General features: G+C 41.0%; 1 protein-coding gene and 1 long non-coding RNA gene across 6 annotated transcripts in view; both read left to right on the top strand.

Annotated features, from left to right (window-relative positions):
* Positions 1 to 21,329, top strand: part of DIP2C (disco interacting protein 2 homolog C) — a 324,193-nt gene that overhangs the window by 158,456 nt on the left and 144,408 nt on the right. The window lies entirely within an intron of this gene.
* LOC132592867 (uncharacterized) lies at positions 7,143 to 11,661 on the top strand. Its single transcript, XR_009558422.1, has 2 exons — positions 7,143 to 7,418; positions 7,465 to 11,661. It is a non-coding gene; the product is annotated as an uncharacterized LOC132592867 (long non-coding RNA).

The following is a 21,329-nucleotide window of genomic DNA, read 5'->3' on the forward strand; positions in this document are numbered from 1 at the left end:
TTCATATTGCGAAGAGATCTCTCTTGTTGTTTGTGTATTGTTCAGATGTGTAGTAGATTCACAAGTTGCATAAAATGTCTCTGGCTTCTCTTGATTACTGACCACCTGGATTTGGCAGGTCGATGAGTGTGACATAGAAAAAGACTCTTTCCTATATTCATATCCTGTGCAGGTGCCTGTGGACAAAACGTGGACCTCGAGCTTCCCAAGATGTTTGTCAATCTTACATTGTCATATTATTGTAAGGTTCCAGTCATGTTGCTAACAAGACACCAGTCATTTGCACAGAAGAATTTAGGTAGGGTCAATAGTACTATTTTAATAACTTAATTGATCATGATTTAATCCAATGGGAAATGACTTGAGCTCTCCGGGTAAGAAATAGTATGGCACTCTGGAAACAGCTGGCTCTATCTTTTGTTTTGGAACCCTTATTCAACCCCATGCTGGGATAAACAACAGCCATTAATGCTGCTGTGTGTCAGTTCTTCACCTGTTTTGCCTCTGCTTGCTGGTGATGCTGATGAATGAGATTACATAGCCCTAACATTGGCCGGCAGCAATTCCAGGCTCATGGGCCTATGAAAGCAATGGTTGGATCTCTCTGCCTGTATACCCCGTGCCTTTGACATTACAGGATGTTTGGTAGTTTTGCTCACTCCCCTCATCACATGTTTTACTTCAAGCAATGGAAATCCTTGCAGGCAAAGTTGTCCCTTGTGAGTGGGTTGCACGAGATCCCGCTTTTATATATATACAAGATAAAAACAGGGTTGAACTGCTGTTTGCTATCTGAGTAGCTGCTAGCACCTCTACCCCTGCTGACACATTACTATCTAATCGCATAAAGGGACAAAATGCAATGTGCAGTAGAATGCCATCCACAGCAGCAAACTGTGGGAGCATTTGCTTATGATGCCTTGATAATATGCTGTCAGTTTGCAGTGGTCTGGGTGCTGGCAATGCATTGCAGGGCTCGGGATTTTGGGGTTTTTAGGAGAATATTTGTTAGTCACATGGAGTATGCTGTAAGGCAGTGGTCCTCAACCTTGGGCCTCCAGATGTTTTTGGCCTACAACTCCCATGATCCCTAGCTAGCAGGACCAGTGGTCAGGGATAATGGGAATTGTAGACTCAAAACATCTGGAGGCCCAAGGTTGAGGACCACTGCTGTAAGGTGCATGAGTAATGGGTCTCTCTCATTTTCTCCTATCGTCCTGAAGTGAACAGTTGCTATTCCACGATGGTAAACAGTGTTATACAGCATTTTAGTTTCTACTGACAAGAAAGAAATAGGAACCAAAGGTATTGTGGATCAGGATGAATAGAAATATTGAAAGGAAAGCTCCATAAATAATACTACGTGATGGTTGCACAAGCATACATATTGCTATGTGTACATCCCACAAAACAATGTGTGCGCTGTTGCTCGTGAAAAATCTACATGTTATTTATTTATGCAATTCATAGGTTGCCACATAACCAAAGTTCCCCGGGCAGTTTGCGGGGATTAAAACACGAAATCCCCATGCAATGTCGCTACAAAGTAAGCTTTTAGAAAGCCCCTAAAAATGGAAGCAGAGGAAAAAGACCAAGCACCAGAGATTAAAACAGCCATAGCATAAAACCACAACGTAGTTTCAAAGGCCTGGAAAAACAGATATATTTTCACCAGAAGAACAGGATGGTAGGCACCAGGTAGACCTTTTTCTGTGCAACCACTATTTTAAAAATCCCACCTTTCAAAATAGCGGAACTCAAGGTGGTGTGCGAAGGTTTCTCACATCGTCTCTCATATTGGTATTAGTTCAGCCCAGTACTGCTTCTCTTCAGTGGGTTTACTGTATCAGAAAATCAACCTTGTATGACGTGACTGTTAACAAATGCAATTTTGCCCAAAGGCACTTTATAGTAGAATCCTAGAACTCTCTACTCAGGGGTAAGTCCCAGCAAGTTCAATGTGACTTATTTCCAGGTAACTGGATGTAGAATTTCTACTTACCTCAGTATAGCGGCCAATACTCTTTCATCCCATCGTTAACATAACTCAATTTACCTGTGCATCAAGAAGATAGTATGCCACCTGGCAGATTTTTGGTAGGGCAGTGGCCAGGTTGAAAAATGGGCAACAGTCAGACTCCAATGAGGACAGTGTCAACCAATTGAGTGCATCAATTTTCTCTTTCTTTCTTTCTTTCTTTCTTTCTTTCTTTCTTTCTTTCTTTCTTTCTTTCACCAGTGAGCATGATATCTAAAACCAGGCTTTGATCAAACTACAGCTTTATAAAAATGTGACCTTGATTTTGGTCAGTAACAAAGTTTTTGGCCCTAGGTTTCTACTTGAGATTATGCTGATTATGCTGCCGTGTTTGGTGTGAGGCTAAAATTTAAAAAAGAACTCAAAAGCAGTGATCTCATTATATTCTTATACGGGAACCCAGTTAGCTTCAAGCTCGTTGGCCTTGAAAATCATTTATTTCCTTTCAAGGCCTTTTAAAACAGCTTTGTAACTTACTCATAAAGCTGCCTCTGAACCTTTTGAAAACTTAACAGCTATAATTGATTAGCATTTTAGATAAATGTTAAGCCCCATTAATTGCTTTGTTACGATGCTGGCTTTTCTGACTTTGTGTAATATTGGGATGCAAGTTCATGCTATAGAAGGCTGCAGTAGACTCAATTTGATGTACTGAGAATGGCGTTAGATGAGGTGCGGCAGTCTAAATTTGGCTCTGAAACTCAAGTTCTGACCATAAGATTCATGTATCAGGGTTCTGGCAGGCAAAATAGCCCTTTGCAGGGTCAAGAAAGAAACACCCTTCAGACACACCACAGATATCCCAATTGAAACATTCTTTGCTCCAGGAAGCCAAATAATAAAGTACTATTACCGGTACCTATGTTCTGCTAATTTTAGATTAGGCTTCTGAGATGCTATATAAATGGGGCTGCCTTTCAAAACTTCTTGGAAACTTCATGTTGTTAGAGACTGGTCCAAGGGAACACATCTTTTGAAACAGCTACACTTTGTCTACTTCTAAGCCCAATTCAGAGTGTCAGGGTTTACCTTTAAAGCCACAGGCAGCTTGGGACCTGGATGCCTGAAAGACCACCTTCTCCCTTGTGAACCTGCCCAGGCTCTGGACTTTTGGAGGCCCATCAGCAGGTCACCCTGCTCTCTGAAGTTAGCGTATTGCAAACGAGGAGGGCTTTCTCAGCTGTGGTGGATTTTTGGCATGCTCCCCCCAGGAAGGCTCGCCTGGCACCCGCCCAAGTTATGTCTTTTATTTCCCTAGTCTTTTAAGAGTGAATCTGACTTGGCTGTTGTTGTTTTTTGTTGTCGCTGTTAGTCAGGCCATTGCTCAATTTAAATCTGTCTTGTCTACCCTGACTGGTCTCCAAAGTTTCAGACAGGAGTTTTTCCCAAAAGATGCTGGGGATTGAATTTGGACCATTTGCATGCAAACCATACAGTCTTGTCACTGATCTGGATCCTATTTCCTTTGGTATTTTTGGATAGTTTTATTGTTTTAATCTTCTTGACAACACCCTGACAGCACGTATGCATAAACACATACATGTATGATGCACAATCAGGGAATGAATAAAATTAATTGGGGCTACACTCAGAACAAAATCTCCAGGATCTTGACTGCTGGAGGTTTTTGTTGAGCTACAAGGATGGGAGGAGAATAGATTGTTGTTGTTTTCTACTGAAACACCTCTGGCATATCCTTCCATTAACAATTCATTTGTTGCTGTTGTTTTCCTGGCTCAGTGCCTAAATATGCTTTGTGTTGTTCTAGATATGTATTAGGAGTAGATGGCAGAAATCCACAACATGCAGGTAGCTCCTGTCATGCAGCCTGGGACACCCCAGTCTTATTTATCACAGCCCCCCATCTTTAGCACTGAAATATCCTTCTTGAGCTGGGGACTCTGCATCGGTGCCTCCACCACTCCATCATTACAGGGAATGTCCATCTTACATGATCTATGTACCACATATATCAAAGCTTGTTTGTCCTAGTTGCTGTAACGCCCTATGTTCTGAACAAATAAATTCCATCCTATCCTTTTAGTAGGAATGGTTGCACACTAAAATGGAACGCTAACCTGTAAATTGAAATGGTATTTTACTTCCAAGGAAAGGAGCTGGCGAAAGGAGCTGCTAAGAATAATAACGATAAGAGAAGATAATCAGTGAATGAAGAAAATAGTGTCCCCTGTTCCCTGTAGCTTTTTAGAATTCTCAATTGGGAGAGCATCACATGATCGGGTTTCTCAGACCCTTCAGGGATGCAGTAGCATACGAAATCTATATCATCACAGAAATTTCACCTCAAGAGAAATTCGAAGCGAATAATTTTTTTGCGTTGGTGGATCTCTTTTACTCAGGCAATTTAAATAGGTCCAATTTAAATGTAGGCTGGGCTTGCGCAGAAAACATACTTGCAAGGTCTTGTATAAACTTCGGGGTCTCAGCCACTTCACATACAGCATTAACACATGGGCGAGCCGTGGCTCTGGGGGCCTACTGGAGTGCATATACAGGCAGGGTAGGTTTGGTTTAAGCTTGACACCAGGTGCACAGAATATCACACAGGTATGTTTTTTGTATAGGTCCAGCTTCACATTTAAAATGGCAATGTTGGAATTTCAAGGAATGTGTAAAACATTACTAGCATAATTTATCGTTTTGCAAATCTGTGGACCAGGCAACAACCAATTTGCGGAGGAGCCCGCTCTGCCCCGTTATGCCCCCTCCCTGCCCCATTCTGCCCCCTTTTCTGGCCACTTCCCGTGCGTGTGCAGTTGCACTTGAATCGGACGCACATAAATCAGTCATTGCCTGTATTAGCAGAAAGGCAGATATTTCTCCACCTCTAGTTTAGTTTAGATTTCACAGAACCCTGTAAGGCAAAGAATAGGTATGACCAAAGCCCCTTTCGTTATATTAGCAAAAGAAATGATGAGTGTAGCATTAGCTGGGGAAAAGAAAGACACAGGAAAGATGTACAGTATTGGATTAATATTGAGAGCCTGCTCCGAGGCAACACTTTCTTTTTGCTGCACTGTATCTAAAATTGTTAAGCTGAGGCTCTAGTACTTTGGCCACCTCATGAGAAGAGAAGACTCCCTGGAAAAGACCCTGATGTTGGGAAAGATTGAGGGCACAAGGAGAAGGAGACGACAGAGGACGAGATGGTTGGACAGTGTTCTCGAAGCCACTAACATGGGTCTGACCAAACTGCAGGAGGCAGTGGAAGACAGGAGTGCCTGGCGTGCTCTGGTCCATGGGGTCACGAAGAGTCGGGCACGACTAAACGACTAAACAACAACATCTAAAATCAGTTCAGAGAGAGCATCTTTGGAGAGAACTGAGCCAGTCGTAGGACTGATTTCATTATGTGATAAAGCATTTTAAGATGCAAGTCAGGTCTGTTGTGCAGGGAAGTGAAGGAGCTGACGGGTCAGAAAACCAGAACAGAAGCATGCGTATGGGCTTCCTGTTATTATCTTGCAAATATTCAGGTTCTCTAAACAGGAGGGAATATTTGTGCAAGCAATCCTCTGCAGAATATAGAATTGGTCACCCAGTCAAGGTGACAGGCTTTTCTTCCAGTGCAGGGGCATTTAGGTACAGTACTATGTTATAAGATAAGGGGCTCCTGCTTTAATTGCAACTGTATAGTACAGTGGTGCTTCGCAAGACGAATTTAATTCGTTCTGTGAGTCAATTCATTTTGCAAAAAAATCATCCCATAGGAATGCATTGAATTTTTGTTTTATTTTTTGCCCATAGGAACGCATTAATTGAATTTCAATGCATTCCTATGGGAAACCGCGATTCGCTAGACGAATTTTTCTAGCGAATTCGTCTAGCGAGGCATCCTCCTCCGCTCAAAAAATCTATTCATTAAGCAAAAAAATCGTCTCACAGGGCATTCTCTAGCGAGGCACCACTGTACTTATATGCCTTAATTAGTACAATATTCTCCAGTGCAGATGTTCAACACTGTTTTCCTTGTTTTCCTACTTCATCTTAGGAGAATTCATTCCCTCTCTCCCCCACCATGTTCTGTCAACTCCATCTTTCCACTAAGATAACGCCCACTGATACTGAAAAGAAGAAGGGGACTTTCCCACATACCAAAGGCATTTTCCATGAACTTGAGACATGCCTTCTTATGAATGCTTTAGTGTCCTCAACTTGATAGGCCTGTCACTGCTTATGCAGAAAACCACATGATCCTGAGTTCCCAGGACTGCACCATTTTAAGTGGGGAAGAAAGTATTTAAATTCTTTTCCCACTTTGAAAATTTCCTTCCCGTTAAAAGCCAGCACATCAAAAACAATATTCTATCCTAGCCTTCCTCTTGGCTATGTTTCGTGAATTAGCATTCAGTTCCCTTTCTGCAGTCTGTCTGGAATGGAACGGGCCTGGGAAGTTCAGACCTTATTTTTTTTCCTGCATCTGTAGCTTGGTTTCTTTCCTTTGCATCCGGGCTACTTTTACATGAAAAGAAATTTGCCCAATTCAGATTTCTGGTATTAACCTTTAAGGCAGTAAATGGTTTGGGGCGGGATTGGTAAAAAGACTGCCTGCACCCATATGAGACTTCACGCAATATCCAAGGTTTTGCTTGGAATATTCTGCATTAGTCTCCCATCAGAGAAATACTCTGCCTGCCTCGCAGCAGCCTTTTCCTGTCAATTGCACCTGAGTGAAGCAGTATGAAACAGCTTCCTCCACATAAAAGCAAAAGCCTTTTAGCTGACATTTCTGAATTCTCCCCCTGCCCACCTTGCCAAGTGCTTAGCCTCTTAAGACTCCCAAAGCTATCTCGGCTTAAACTAGGTTTTTTTTTTCCTTTTCTTTCATTCACACCAGACCAAGGACAGGGAAGTCAGTGTGATTTTACTACTGAAAAGCCATGATAACTGAAGACATTGCAACCCCCGCTTCGTCTTTTTCCAGCCTTATGCTGCAAAATATTTTAAACAACCTTTCATTTAAAGCAATATATTCTCCTATCCTCCATGTTTTTAAGTACCTTTCAAAGTAGCAAAGAGTAATTCATGCCCTCTGTTGATAATCCCTGTAGGGTTTCACCAGGCAGGTGTTTTAACTACAAGCTCTTCTACGGTTTGTTTCAAGTCATGGTAAAAAGTATCCTGTAGAACAGTGTTTCTCAACCTTTTTTGGGCCACGGCACACTTGTTCCATAAAAAAATCACGAGGCACACCACCATTAAAAAAGTTAAAAAAATTAACTCTGTGCCGCCCTATATTGACTATAGGAAGGAGGAAATTAATCTCCCTCCCGCCGCCCCATGGGAGGGGAGAAGCCTTCAGACCCCCAATTCTCCTCTCCAGTCCAGGCAAGGCTCTGCCTGCCCCCGGATTACAAGGGTGCGCACACTTCCAGGGGAGCTGCGGGGCGGCTCAAAGGCGAAAGGTTACCTTGGCTGCTGCTTGCGAGTAATTCCGGACCGCGAAGCCCAGCGTCCGCCGCGCAGCCATGGCGAAGGACGGGCGAAGGAGGCAGGGGAGGCGGAGCAACCTCGATGCGGCTTAAGGGGGGCCGGCGGCGGATCTGGAGCGTGCCTCCCTAGGGGGCCTCCCTAGACTCTAAAACCACCCTCCAGTCGTTTGCACTGAGCTTTGGGAAAGAGGAGGAGAAATATTGCTTTCCCGCGGGCCAGCGCTGGTTATTGGCGGCCGCCAGGCATGTGACAATGTAAAACGCTCTTCTCGTCGCCGCACGTCGCGGCACACCAGCCAGCGTCTCGCGGCACACTAGTGTGCTGCGGAACAGCGGTTGAGAAACGCTGCTGTAGAATACCATGACCCCTTTCTTCAAACCTTAATATTTTCTAGTTCACTGATTTCCCAGCCCTTCGATTCCTTCCCCAGTGCATCTAAACATTGGCGCAACACTCCTAAGATACAATTTCCTTTTATCCTTTCTGATTGTCAATGGGGTTTGAAGCCTCTTTAGGACATTTGAAGAAATGATATTTTGCTATATGCCTTGGGTAGGGTTGTTGTTTTTTTAAACATGACTCTACTGTGTGTAATTAATCATCTTGCATCAAGTCATTAAAAGTAATTTCAGTATGAGAATCATAGAATTGTAGAGCTGAACGGAACAACGAGGGTCATCTAATCCAAAGCAGAATTACAACTTTTTTTAAAAAATGAATATATTATTTATGTCAGTTCATAAAATGGACACAGTTGTGTCTAAGAATATAGAAATGCGGGCTAATACAAACCACAAACTTCGCTTAAATGTTGACCAACATCTTATGTATTTTTCCTGTGTGTTCTTTGCTATCCTTTTATCCTGGGTTTCTAACAATGCATAACTTGTGAAAGTTCCCCAAGTTTTCAAATTGTGCACTTTCAATATTGCTTTCTCCTGCTCCAGATTAATGCATTAAATAACATTTCAATATTTTTGGCTTTTTCTCACATTTGGTAACATGGGTTGTTGCCACTGTTCCCATACTTTGCAGTTGGGCCATAGGATTGACTGGGTCTCCACCAACAATCTTGCCACATTTCGTTCTTATTTCTGCTAGTTACTGCCCCTCAAATCATCTTTGCACATCTCTGATACATGCAGGCCTCCTGGAATTGCTTATATTCCTTACATGCTCAACGCTTATATTCTTATTAGCAAATGCTATATTTGTGCAAATGTTCCTATATGTCCATATTTTCTCCTAGCAGAATTTGACACCATTTCCTTTACACCCCCCCCCCAAAGAAACATCAGAGGAATATTGAGCTGGCGGTTTGATCTAGCTGTTTTATGAGATTATAAAATAACCAAGTGCTGTACTTAACTACTGGATGAGAGGGATAATTGTTTCATTTGTCACCAACAATGTATGTACATTTGTACAGTCACTTTCCATCCTTGCTGGTGAAATGTCTAGATATTTTGGTTTGGGTGCTGGGAAAATGTGATAGCCACACACAAAAATGAAAAGTATTGGTTACTTAGCAAACTGATTGCCAATAACAGCACTGCCATGAATCATCTTTCATTTCAGAGGGACTTCCACCATTCTGAGTAGGATTGTGCCTGTTTCTGCCTTGATGTCTTGGGCTTTTCAGCTGAGAGGTCTATGCACGGACCATTAATTTCCTATCAACATAGGGTTTAGTGGGTCCCAGAAGATCCCTTTATTGATGTTTGGCATTTCCCCAGTCCCCGCGCAGCATGAAACATCACTTTACTTCATTATCTTTTTTGAAGGAAGTTTTATTAGAGGATATACCATTCCTTTAATGATGTTTGCAATGTTATTTTTAACTTCATCTCTTATGGTAGTTTGTTTAGCTAATAGTTAGATCTTCCTACACTTTAAAGCTCATACTTCTGCATGAAATATTAATGGTAAAAATAATGATCCACTGTTAATGTTTCCAATTATGAGAAGAAAGGACTGAGGAAAAACAATACTGATATTAATTTTATAATATTATAAATAAATGTTGGAGCAAGTGCTGCAAACACACAGCAGTAAGAAATAAAGTCCTTCGTATAGCACACACAAGCATATCCTTCAGTTTGCTCAGGTTTAGGGTTTTGGTAGTTCAATCATAGTTTGTTAAATATGTGTGCTTTTTAAATATAATTCTGATATCACCAAAACGAATATTTTAAAATAGATACCACATTAATTTTCTTTAGCAGCTAATTGGATAGATACTTTTCTCCCCGAACTTTCTTTCCTGAGGCACTTTGCATAGTTAACATATACTCACAAGATAAATTGATAATTGTGTGGATTAAACCTCGTTAATTGAATGATTGCTACAGATGCATGAACTGACTGCTACAGCTGAGCTTTTAATAAACACATTTTAAAAGTCCACTTCAATTAGTAACCTTGATTGTAAAATCTTGTACCACCTATTGTGATTGTAGTGCGGAAGCCCCTCACCCTATTTAGTTCACCTAATGTGATGGTTTGGAATATCCAGTTGCTTAGGGAAGAAAGCAGTTTGCAGTCCAGCTTCTGTAAGGAAAGAGAAAATCATTACAGTAGTTTGGAATTAAAACCCCAAGCAGGTATTGAGAACTGCTTCTGGGATATAGGGATATAGGGATATAGGGAAACTATAGGACAGGGAGCCCAGAGGCAAAGAAACTTAAGAAAAAGTACCAGTCAGGTAAAGGACTGAGGAATACATTGGGTTTGTGAGAGGCATATAATTTCAGCAGAACCTGCTGCTTTAGTAAGTGTGATTCAGATGCTACTACATTGGAGGTCAGAAGCTGCTACTCAGATTTTTTGCAAGGGAGGGCTTCAGGCTGAACTAATAATAAAATGAGTTGGATTCTAGAAAGGCAATCAATAGACACGGCAGTCAATAGAAAGTAGTATTTTTAATAGGGTGGAACTAAAAATAATTTCTAAAATACACGGGAAGTTCCGCATGGAAAATACAATGGGCTGTTGAAGCAGATAAACCACTTTATTACTGGAAATAATAATGGAAACACGGATAAACTTTAGGCCTCGGTCCATAATCAAAGGTAGTGGTACACCCCGATATTATTTTGATTCAGATATGATTGTGCTGATAAATCAATAACAGAAAGAGACAACTTTATTTTAGCACATGCTGAAAATAGGTGTGACAAACAAGGTCTCTCTCTCTGTGTGTGTGCTTGTGTGTGACTGTGCAGATAGCTTTTGTATATTCTGTCACATGGGCTTCCAGTAGACTTTCATCCAAGGTACTGATCTGAGCCACACTCAAATGAACTCCAGCCGTTCTGTAGTATTGGGTACTCCCCTGAACAAGATAGATATAGATATTGATAAACCTTCAGTGACAATTGGTTCTCAGACATTTTCTGGAAGGGAAGGTTGGTCTTCCTTCTGTACAAAATAATAGTTTTTGTCCCAAATAATGGTAAACGAATAGAAAGGGGCTAGTTTTTCAGCAAATTAGCTTAGCATTGCAGGGATTAAGGGGTGACTAATGTTTCCACCATTTCAAATGTAATAATTTTCAAAGAAAACTAAGTACCACATCATTCCTATTAAATTGTCATGCCTGACATAATGACATTACACTGGTGAATGAAAGATAGCTTGCATTTCTTAATTTATTGTGATCATAATGCTTTTTAGAATAAAAAAACCAGGAAGAGGAAAACATTTAAATATTAACTTGCATGTTTAGGCTGCAGTCATCTACTCACATGGGAGTAAGAATTGAACTCAATAGGGCTTCCATCTGAATAGAATAAGTTGTTAGGTTATAGCTATATTGAGCACAATCCATTTGGTACTTCTGTTGCACATCCTTCATTAATTTCAGGCTTTATGCAAACTGCAGCAATAAGGCTGCCCATATCTGTCACAAGCTCCAAAAAATGTGACCTGGCCAGGGCGAAGGAGAGGAGCTGGAAAATGAAGGTATTGAGTTGCTTTTGTCTCTATTTCAAAAGCTTCTGTCATCTAGAAATTTCAGAATTTCATTTCACATCTGTTGAGCTATGACTGCACTTGATGAAAAATCCTTCACGGCTGAAGGAGCAAATTAAAAAAAAAATCGATGATAAGTTAATGGAAGAATATGGAGCTGAGACAAGTGTAGCTGTAGTTTCCAGAGAACAGCATCATGGAGGGCAGCTATGTTTTGTAGCCTTAGACCAAATGGTGTTTGCTTTGGCACAAGCAGTTTAAAGCACTTGTCTTATCGCTGGCTGTATGCCTGGGCATTGCATTGTTCACTCGAAGACACAAATAGTTCACGTACAGAACAGAATATAAGCAGTGCCTCTAAATGAAAGGGCATTATTACGGATTCCTCTTTATGTTCAAATTACGATGTCAAAGCTTGAACCTTTCCTAAATTGCTCCGTAAAGACAATGCCTAGCAATTATTCAATGCAGAGTTCAGATGATCAGACTGCTCTCGACTCCATGTTTATAAATATCAAAGAATTCTGATACTGCCGTAATAGTGGACATTGATGGAAACTTGCGCTTTCCATGTTTGCTCCTGGGCCAAGCTTGCACTCTGATCCGATCAGTAAGGGGGCTCTACTTGCTGAAGTTCTCTGCCTGCAATTTTCCTTTAGCTTTGTCTTGTTGGCAGGATCTTCCTCTCCCCACTTGATAGAAGTTGACAACAACTCATAGCATATAAATACCGTTTCTTGCATTACTGTGAGAGGAGCTTACAGACTCCTAGGGAGATATGGCAATCCTATTTCTTCTTCCACTGGGAGGGCGAAGGAGGTTGAAGAGCAAAAAAAGAGGGCTATTCTATAAACGCACTGCCTGCACTTAACATTATGGAAAGGCACACAAGGCTTATCAGGAAGCATCAGATTAGTATTTATGTGTACGTAATGTGGAGAATAACAGTACATGAGCAAGTGTCTTGGATTCTGATTGGTTTGCCATTTGAATAATTGACCCAGGTGGCAGCCAAGCATGCTAAGCTGCAGATGAGAGCACATAATGGGTGTCAAGGTCGCTCTTCCAGCAATGGAAACCATAATGAGAATGGGAGCATTGGGATTAAGATATGCGACATTGACAAATCACCTTACACATGCTCTCTTTATGTTATTTTATTGAAAGATAATTTGTTTTCCTTTCTGCTGGAGTGCTTCATGGGAGAGAAGCTCAGCTGAAGTGAACTTTCACCCTTGCAGTGAGCCGGGATGGTCTCGTCTGGGCCAGAGTTTATTTTGTAGAGCGGATGCGTTAAAAGTATTGCAGAGTCATTTCTGCTAGAAAGATGCACGTTCCTTTCGTAAGGAGGAAAAGGGGGCGAGTTTTTACTGTGAAATATAGAGCGTATTTGCTAACTAAATCCTAATTAACCCTATCAGTTATGGCTTCTAAGTTTGATGGTTTTTCAGGTAATACTCTACCTTCTCAACCAGTGATTTCACTACCTGCAAGTTGACAACCTTCGTGGAAGCCATATGACAATTATTTTAACAAAGAAGCCAACTTGGATTATAACTGAGAATAATAAGCCTTATGTAGGGACAGTGTCGCTGGCTTTCAGCATTCTGTAAAGCAGGGCACCCCCAAACTATGGCCCAGGGGCCGGATACGGCCCAAAGGACTCATTTATCTGGCCCGCTCTTAACGGCGCGGCATGGCACGGCTACCCACTTCCGGGTCACAGGAGCACCAGAAATAGCTTGTGCGCACGCGCAAGTGTCATTTCCGGCGCACTTCCGGGTTGCAGGAGGCCCGTGCGCATGTGCACAAGCTATTTCCGGTTCTCCTGTGACCCAGAAGTGCACTGGAAATGGTGTGTGCGCATATGTATGGGCGCACGCTCCCCCGCCCTCTGGCCCGCCACGCGATCGGCGCTGCAGGCACCGGCCCGAAGCATGGTAAGTTTGGGTGAACCCTGCTGTAAAGGCTTTCAGCATTCCTAAATACAAAGACTATTTAAATAAATAAATAAATAAATAAATAAATAAATAAATAAATAAATAAATATTTCTTTCCCACGGAGGTAATTTGGGAAGGCGATACCTAAATCCTCCACCCTGAATTAGAGAATGCAAGATAAGTAGGTCACCTGCAGCTTAGTATTCTTCAATACGTCTATTTTCTTTTAAATATTCACAAAATAATTCAGCAGGTAGGTGACATAAAACACAACATGTCGGGGAGAGGGTTGGGTGGGTTTTCATTACCTGCAGAGCCAGTAATGGTTTCTTTGAAAACTTTGCTTGCAAATTAGTGTCCTGTAAATCCAGGATTATATTTCTGTATGAAACAAACATACCTGTTACATAAGATAAGAAACACAGTGTATGATGAATACCAAACCAGCATTTTTACTAACTCAGCTTCTTCTGATCATTTTCACAAAAAAGTTGCCAAACTTGCATCTTTGATTCTGTTATACTAGTATGCCCAAAACAGTAAACCTGTTTATGTCTGTATAGATATGCAAAAAAATACCAGACAGTGTAGATAATATCCTGTTAAAATAGCTAGATTTATTTATACATTTATGTTTACAGCATTTCTATACTGACTTCCATCAAAAAATAATAAAACACATTAAAAACAATAAGAAATACTGTACAACAGCATTACAGAGCTAGAGCAGAGGCAAAAAAGATGATAATCAATGGCCCAAGAATTTTTTTTTTAAAAAAAGCAATTGCCATTAGCCAAGTACAACAGGCAGCTTCCTTATATAAAAGGGGAGGGTGCTCCACAACAGAAAAGGCACTCCTCCTGGTTGGTGCAAGGTCTGTACAGCATTTGTAAGTATGGTTTGCTTAGTGCACATGTGATGCTTAAACGTAGTTAGCACAAACCAGTTTGAAAATCTGTTTCAAGCTGTGGTTTCCTGTCCATTTTGATGGTTAACTGTGGCCGAACTGTGTTAAGATGCAACACTTAACTGTAGTTTAATGCACACGCACCCGTTCAGCATGGCGGCACAGAGGAGATTGGAAACATTTGCTTTCATGTTCAGCTAACTGTCGTTTGCAATGTTCAAACTGGGATATGTTGTGTTTAGTTTAAACTGTGGTTTGTTTGAACTAAGCCAACTTCAAATGATGGACGACGATCCTAGCCTTTTCAGATAAACCATGGTTAAATCTTAACTGCAGTTCCTGGTTCAGACAGAACGACAAGCGGTTCGTTAAAAATGGGAACTCCTTTGGGAGGAAGGGTAGGACGAGAATTCAGTCAATCAGTAAAGTAAGCAAAGGCTTCCTAAATCTTCGCAACCACAGCAGTGGAGGAAAGTGGACAGGGAGCAGGATTTATGGACTACTTAAAATGAGGCTGCATTTTAAATTTTAATATAGTATTTTAATCTGCATTTTAATTAATTGCTTTTTATGTTTTATTGTAATTTTATCGGTGTTAGCCGCCCTGAGCCCGGTTTTGACTGGGGAGGGCGGGGTATAAATAAAAATTTATTATTATTAATTATTATTGTGCATGTAACTCTAAACTGTTACAAAACGATGCAAACAGAACACCTAACCAGGAAAACAAACCATGATCAAGCATTCTGTGTTTATGTAGCCAATGTTGGTTATAGAAATTGTGTGCCACTGGCAACGCCGCACCAGAGGTCATCAGAGCAGGCACTTTGTGTATATGTTAGTGTACAGCACAGGGTTTTTTCCTACTTTGCAGGATGAAACAGTGCTTATCATCAGTTTGTACTTTGTCTGGTGCTAAAATCTATGCATCATCTTCATCAGTGTTTCTCAACCTTTTTTGGGCCAAGGCACACTTGTTCCATGAAAAAAATCACGAGGCACACCACCATTAAAAAAGTTAAAAAATTTAACTCTGTGCCGCCCTATATTGACTATATAATTATGACTGTAAGAAACACTTGCCAATTGCTGTGTTGGTTGCAATCTCCTGTAATAAGGCTTCACAAGCCGCTGATTTCTCTTCCAGCACAATCCTTTGCTCAGCAAGTTTCAGGTTGAGCTCATCTAGCCAGCTTCTTTAAGTTTGTCTAAAACCACCCTCCCGTGGTGGTGGCTGTTGAGAGCTGCGCTCGCCCCGCATTGTGACCCGGCCGGCTTGCTTTCCGGTGGGTTAGTGTTGTTTATTGGCGGCCGCCAGGCACGTGACAATGCAAATCGCCCTTCTCTTCGCCGCACGTCGCGGCACACCAGCCAGCGTCTCGCGGCACACTAGTGTGCCGCGGAACAGCGGTTGAGAAACGCTGATCTTCATGCTTACCTTCACATGTCTTCCATGTCAAAGCAAACTGTACTTTGGCTACTTGCCTACCCAGAGTTTGTAAATTTTGTAAAGTGTGTTGAAATGGCATTTCAGAGCCTACCAAATTGGTTATTCTAATTTATTTGAATATTCCACAGAAACAGCATTTAGTATCGGGTGTGACATGAAAGTTAGATGGCCGTTACTACAGAGGGAAATCAGTATTAAGTTACAGGAGTTTTCCTGTTATTGTCCTGGCAGCATTCTGAAAACAGGAATTTCAGCGATTGTCTTGGGAATTGGAACAAGAACATAACATATCTAAGCAGTTTAGGGAACAAAATATACCTACAAACTGTGTTAGGAAAACATAAGTCTTGCCACTTTGTAACATAACTTATTGAGAAACAACAACTGGATGTGACTGAATAATAGGAAAATTCTGCCAGATACCAGTGGTAGAGATTTTCAGACATGGTCAGATACAGTATATGTAAACATGGAACTGCATAGGGGTTAAATGTGTGTGTCGTGTGTGTGTGTGTGTGTGTGTGTGTGTGTGTGTGTGTGTGTGTGTGAAACCTTATTTTAAGTACAGTGTTGAGATGATTGCATGCAAGCAATTACAAGACTGTGTTTGATTTTCATTTATTTTCTTAAAAAGGAAATTGCTTTTGCTTTTGCCTAATCCGTTCTGTGGATCACTTGTTGCTTTGTTTGCAGTATCTTAATTATCACTTCAGGTTTCCATTGCTTTATTAAGCAACAATAATTGGGCCCACTCTGATTTTGAATTCAGCAGATTAATATGAAGCTATGTTGATGCATAGACCTGTTCTTTCCCCCAACTCCAGTCTCTTTATTTTATTATATAAATACTATATAATTTTTTTTTGTGTGTGTGTACATACGCGGGTAGTGCTGTGGTCTAAACTACTGCACCTCTTGGGCTTGCTGATCAGAAGGTTGGCGGTTTGAATCCCCGCGTTGGGGGGAGCTCCCGTTGCTCTGTCCCAGCTCTTGCCAACCTAGCAGTTTGAAAGCACGCCAGTACCGCTGCGGCAGGAAGGTAAATGGCATTTCCATGTGCTCTGGCTTCCGTCACAATGTCCCGTTGTGCCAGAAGCAGTTTACTCGTGCTGGCCACATGACCTGGAAAGCTGTCTGTGGACAAACGCTAGTTCCTCAGCCTGAAAGCAAGATGAGAGCTACAACCCCATAGTCTCCTTCGACTCGCTTACCTGTCCAGGGGTCCTTTACTTTTACCTTTTTTACTTTTTACCTTTAAAAAGTATAAATACTTATCATATATTAAATAATGCACACACACACCTTTTTCAGGATCTCTCAGTACCCTGTTTCTCATATTTTAAGACATACCCATAAAATAAGCCATAGCAGGATTTTTAAGCATTCAAGGAATATAAGCCATACCCCGAAAATAAGACATAGTGATAGGCGCAGCAGCAATGCCGGCCGCGGCAGGAGGAGGAGGGAAAAAATAAGACATCCCTTGAAAATAAGCCATAGTGTGTGTTTTTGAGGAAAAAATAAATATAAGACATGTCTTATAATATGAGAAACACGGTACTTGTGCACTTCTGAATCATAGAAATGGGTTGCAAAACTACTCATGCCGTGGGTCCCTTCCTATTGCTGAATCAGGGCCCTGCCTCTCATGCTTAATGGAGACATCAGAGCAAGCTGGCTGGGTGATGCAAGAGCAGGCCCAGCTGCTGGGAGTGTGTGCATCACCCATTTATGAAAGTATGTACTTAGTGAAATATTTATATCCCATATTGTGTCTCCCAACAATGGGAGCGTCAAGGTGGTTAATGCCATTAAAAAAACCACATGATTAAAACAGCACACCATAAAATGATTTAACGGACCACCACAAAATTACAGCTTCAGGAAGAACAGGAACAAAAATGGGATCCCGTTCTTTTTCAAGCAAAGCCATGTTGGAATTGAAGAGTTTCCAGAACATGTCGATATTGATGGCAGCACAAGTCAAGAGTCCCACAACATACAGGCCTTGAACAGAATCATTGGTCCAGCTAGTTCAGTATTGTCTACACTGGCAACAGCTGTATTTCCCAGTCCTGTCTGACGATGCTGGCATTGAAACTATGCATGTGCGCTTGTGTTGGGTTTTTGCTCTGGCATAAGGTCCCGTTCCTCTTTACTGAAGACCTTAGAAGGCAGACATGTAAAGAGACGAAGAGTCTTCAAGTGCACTTTTCCTAAACAGTTTAGGGCAAAGGTTCCCAAACCATGGGAAACATCTGGAGTCCCATGGGTTCTCTGTCCCTTAGTTACGTATATGCTACTGGTACGGCCTGCTTAGTGGTGGTGCCTTAGTTGTGGAATTCCATCCCCTTCTAGTACTAAATTTGATACATTTGATACAGGTAATGTTATTTAAAACATACATGGTTGGCTGTGTTTAAAAAGTTTTATTTCAAGGTAGGTTATTTTTTTTTAACAGAAATAAAGATACATGCCTCTCTGTGCATATTCCCCTAACTGTGTAACGACGATGATATAAAGCAGGCTCTTACAAGAAAGAAAGCTATTGTCATTTTTACACTGAAATATAAAGTAGGTATAAATTTGAAGCAAAATAGATCCTGAACCTTTTTTTCCCATATGTTTTGGAATGGGCTCTACAGCAGCAGTCCCACTGAACACAGTACGCCTTATTTTTGTGGAAGCATGCATAGGGTTGTGCTACAAGGATCTTAAATTCTGGAGTACTCGCTCACTGCCAGCCCGGCCTTTTAATCAGGGAGCAAGTGTTAATCTGAGATTAAGACTTTAATCAATCATTCATACCAGTTAATTAATTAAAGCTTCTGGCCCTTGTTCTTTCCTTTGCTGATGTATCTGGGTTACATTGGGTTCTGCACTGGTGCATGTGGAAAATAAGTGATTAAAACGGAACAAGCAAAGACACCAAATATTAAAACTCATAATATTTCCAAGAATATTAAGAACCGGACTTCAGCAATTCTTCAGGGAGAGGACTTTGACAACTTGTGAGCTAGAGTGATTCAAACAGGTTTAGCTCAAAGGTATATGTGTTTTCCATCAGGGGCCCCCAAATTCAATTCCAGGCAGCAGCAGCAACAACAACATTTTTTATTTATTTTTACCCCGCCCATCTGGCTGGGTTTCCCAAGCCACTCTGGGCGGCTTCCAACAAAATATTAAAATACAATGGTCTGTAAAACATTAAAAGCTTCCCTAAACAGAGCTGCCTTCAGATGTCTTTTAAAAGTCTGGTAGTTGTTTTTCTCTTTGACATCATCATCATCAACAACAACAACATGGAGCTCGGGTAGCAGGACCAACAAAGATCTTCACTTGAGGCTTTGGGAGTCCTACCAGTCAGAGCAGACAACACTTGGTTGGCTGTGCTTTCATTTGTTTTAAAGGAGGAGGAAGGAAGTGACGTGAAAGATCTCTGTTTAGGATTCTAGAGAGTTGCTGCTAATCAGAATAGGCAGTATCAAATGCCATACTCTGACTTGGTAGCTTGCTGTCTTTCCATAGTGGCTCCTCGGGAGCTCAGCAGAACTCCTTTCCTATCTTCTGAGATTGCAAAAAAGAAAAAGAAAAAAGGGGGGATTGGTAAGCACCTGGAAGACACAATAACAGGGTAAATCAACTTGTATCTAAAGCTGCACATAATCCTACTTTATTCCAAGACAATGGGCTGTGTTAAGCTAGGCTTTACTCAGAGCAAAACTAGTCATGACTATTGATTTCAGTGGGTATACTCTGAGTAAAGGCTAGCTGAATGCAGCCCGTATGTAGGCACACTACATTTAAAACAAAAACAAAAACTACTGTTGCTGATGCTGCCAATCAAAGCTGATTTGAACCTTTTAAACAGCTAGTGTGAGAGATGAAAAATGGGGTTTCTAGCAGCTGCAGCAGCAAAATATATATAAATACTCTTCAAAGATAACCCACCAGCCTTATAAAGCAATAAAGGAAAGAAAACAACATTTCAACAGAGATCCTAATAGCCATAAAATTCCAAAAATGGAAATGATTTGCTTTCATTACATAAAGTGTCCGTTAGAGCTTCAAGTAACGAAATAAACGGTGAGAATGGAAAGCTTCCCTGTTGAACTAGTCTCTGTTTATGTTTCAGTAATCCAGGCTATAAAATCAGTGTGGTGCAAATGCTCCTTTGCTTAGGAAGCTCTCAGAAGACCAAGGGACCACACAGCGCTCCCCGTATAGAATATTTACATTTTGAGCAATGCACCTGTACCTCTGACTTTCAGCCATGGTGGTGGCAATTTAGTCTTGCCACCTGGCTGTCAAAATATTAGAAAATTTGACTCAAGAATGGGATGGATGGCTCAGGTGTCACTTTATAATCTTTGGCCTCAGTTCAGTATCTTAAAACAAAACAAAACATGGCAAGGTTTTGGGTGCTCAAAATGTGCTGCAGTGATTGAACTTTAAAGGTAAGTAAGAAACGTTAATAATTTGGGAGCCAAGAGGGGTGGGGAGGTTCAGGGTAGAGGAAGTAGAAAAATATGCATAAACTAAATCGACTGCTGTACATGTTATTTTAGTTTCATTTCTCAAAAAAAATTGTAAGATGTTATATGCGCACTGTAAGTTTATTTTGTGCAGAAGAATAGGTTGTGGTTTACTGACTTGAGGATACAGTAACCAGGCTTAACATATAAAGGCATTTTAATATTTTCTGGAATGCTCTTTGAATTTCATTAACAAGGAATGTGAACAGTAAAAGTTGTCTATCCTTTTTAGGACCTCTTTAGAAGGTAGTTGCAACAAAAGAGCAGTAAAAGATGTTTAACCTTTTTAATGCTCTTAGGCAAAATCTGAGCATATTTATACATTTCAAAATTTGAAAAATGCAATCATTACAGTCACTTATTACTAAAATGCAGCCATTATCTGACTAGCTTGTAGCAAAGAAGAAGAAAAGTTAGTACCATTGGGGAATAAAACTTGGCTAAATGTGGGTAAGAGGAATCTTAGATAGTTTGAAGCTACAATAAATTCTCTATTTCAGATAAGTTGTTGCATGCATTAATAATGTCTGCAATGGTACTGTACAAATCCTATTATTTCCTCTGAACTGTTCAATCCAGTATTTTTCTTGTAAATACAGATGGGATTAGTTTTACTGAACTGAAACAATATTAGATAATGCTGTGTTGGATAAGAGAGCTGTGGTACTCGATCACACATTTCCAATCCAAAAGCTGGGATTCAGACAGCGAATTTAGGTTTTGTAAGTGCCCACTTGGTCTGCCAAGTGGGGGCGGGGGGGAGCCTATTCTCTTAGCCCAAAACCCCTTTAGACATGTGGGATGTTGTTTCTCAGTTATACTGCTCCTGGCTTGAGTCTACATTAGGCTACAAAATGCATAAAGTTTCCTTCTGATGCCTTTCCTCCCCTTAACACTTTCACAGATTTGCTTCCTCCAAACTGCAACCCCTTGTCTCCTTGTGTATTTTTGGAAGGGCAGACAGAGAGACTGTCTGCATCATCAGTGGGAGAAATCAGTGAGTCATAGTGCTCAGTTTATGAGGAGCATTG

This window comes from Zootoca vivipara, chromosome 12 (assembly GCF_963506605.1).
Source record: "Zootoca vivipara chromosome 12, rZooViv1.1, whole genome shotgun sequence".
Classification (NCBI taxonomy): domain Eukaryota; kingdom Metazoa; phylum Chordata; class Lepidosauria; order Squamata; family Lacertidae; genus Zootoca; species Zootoca vivipara.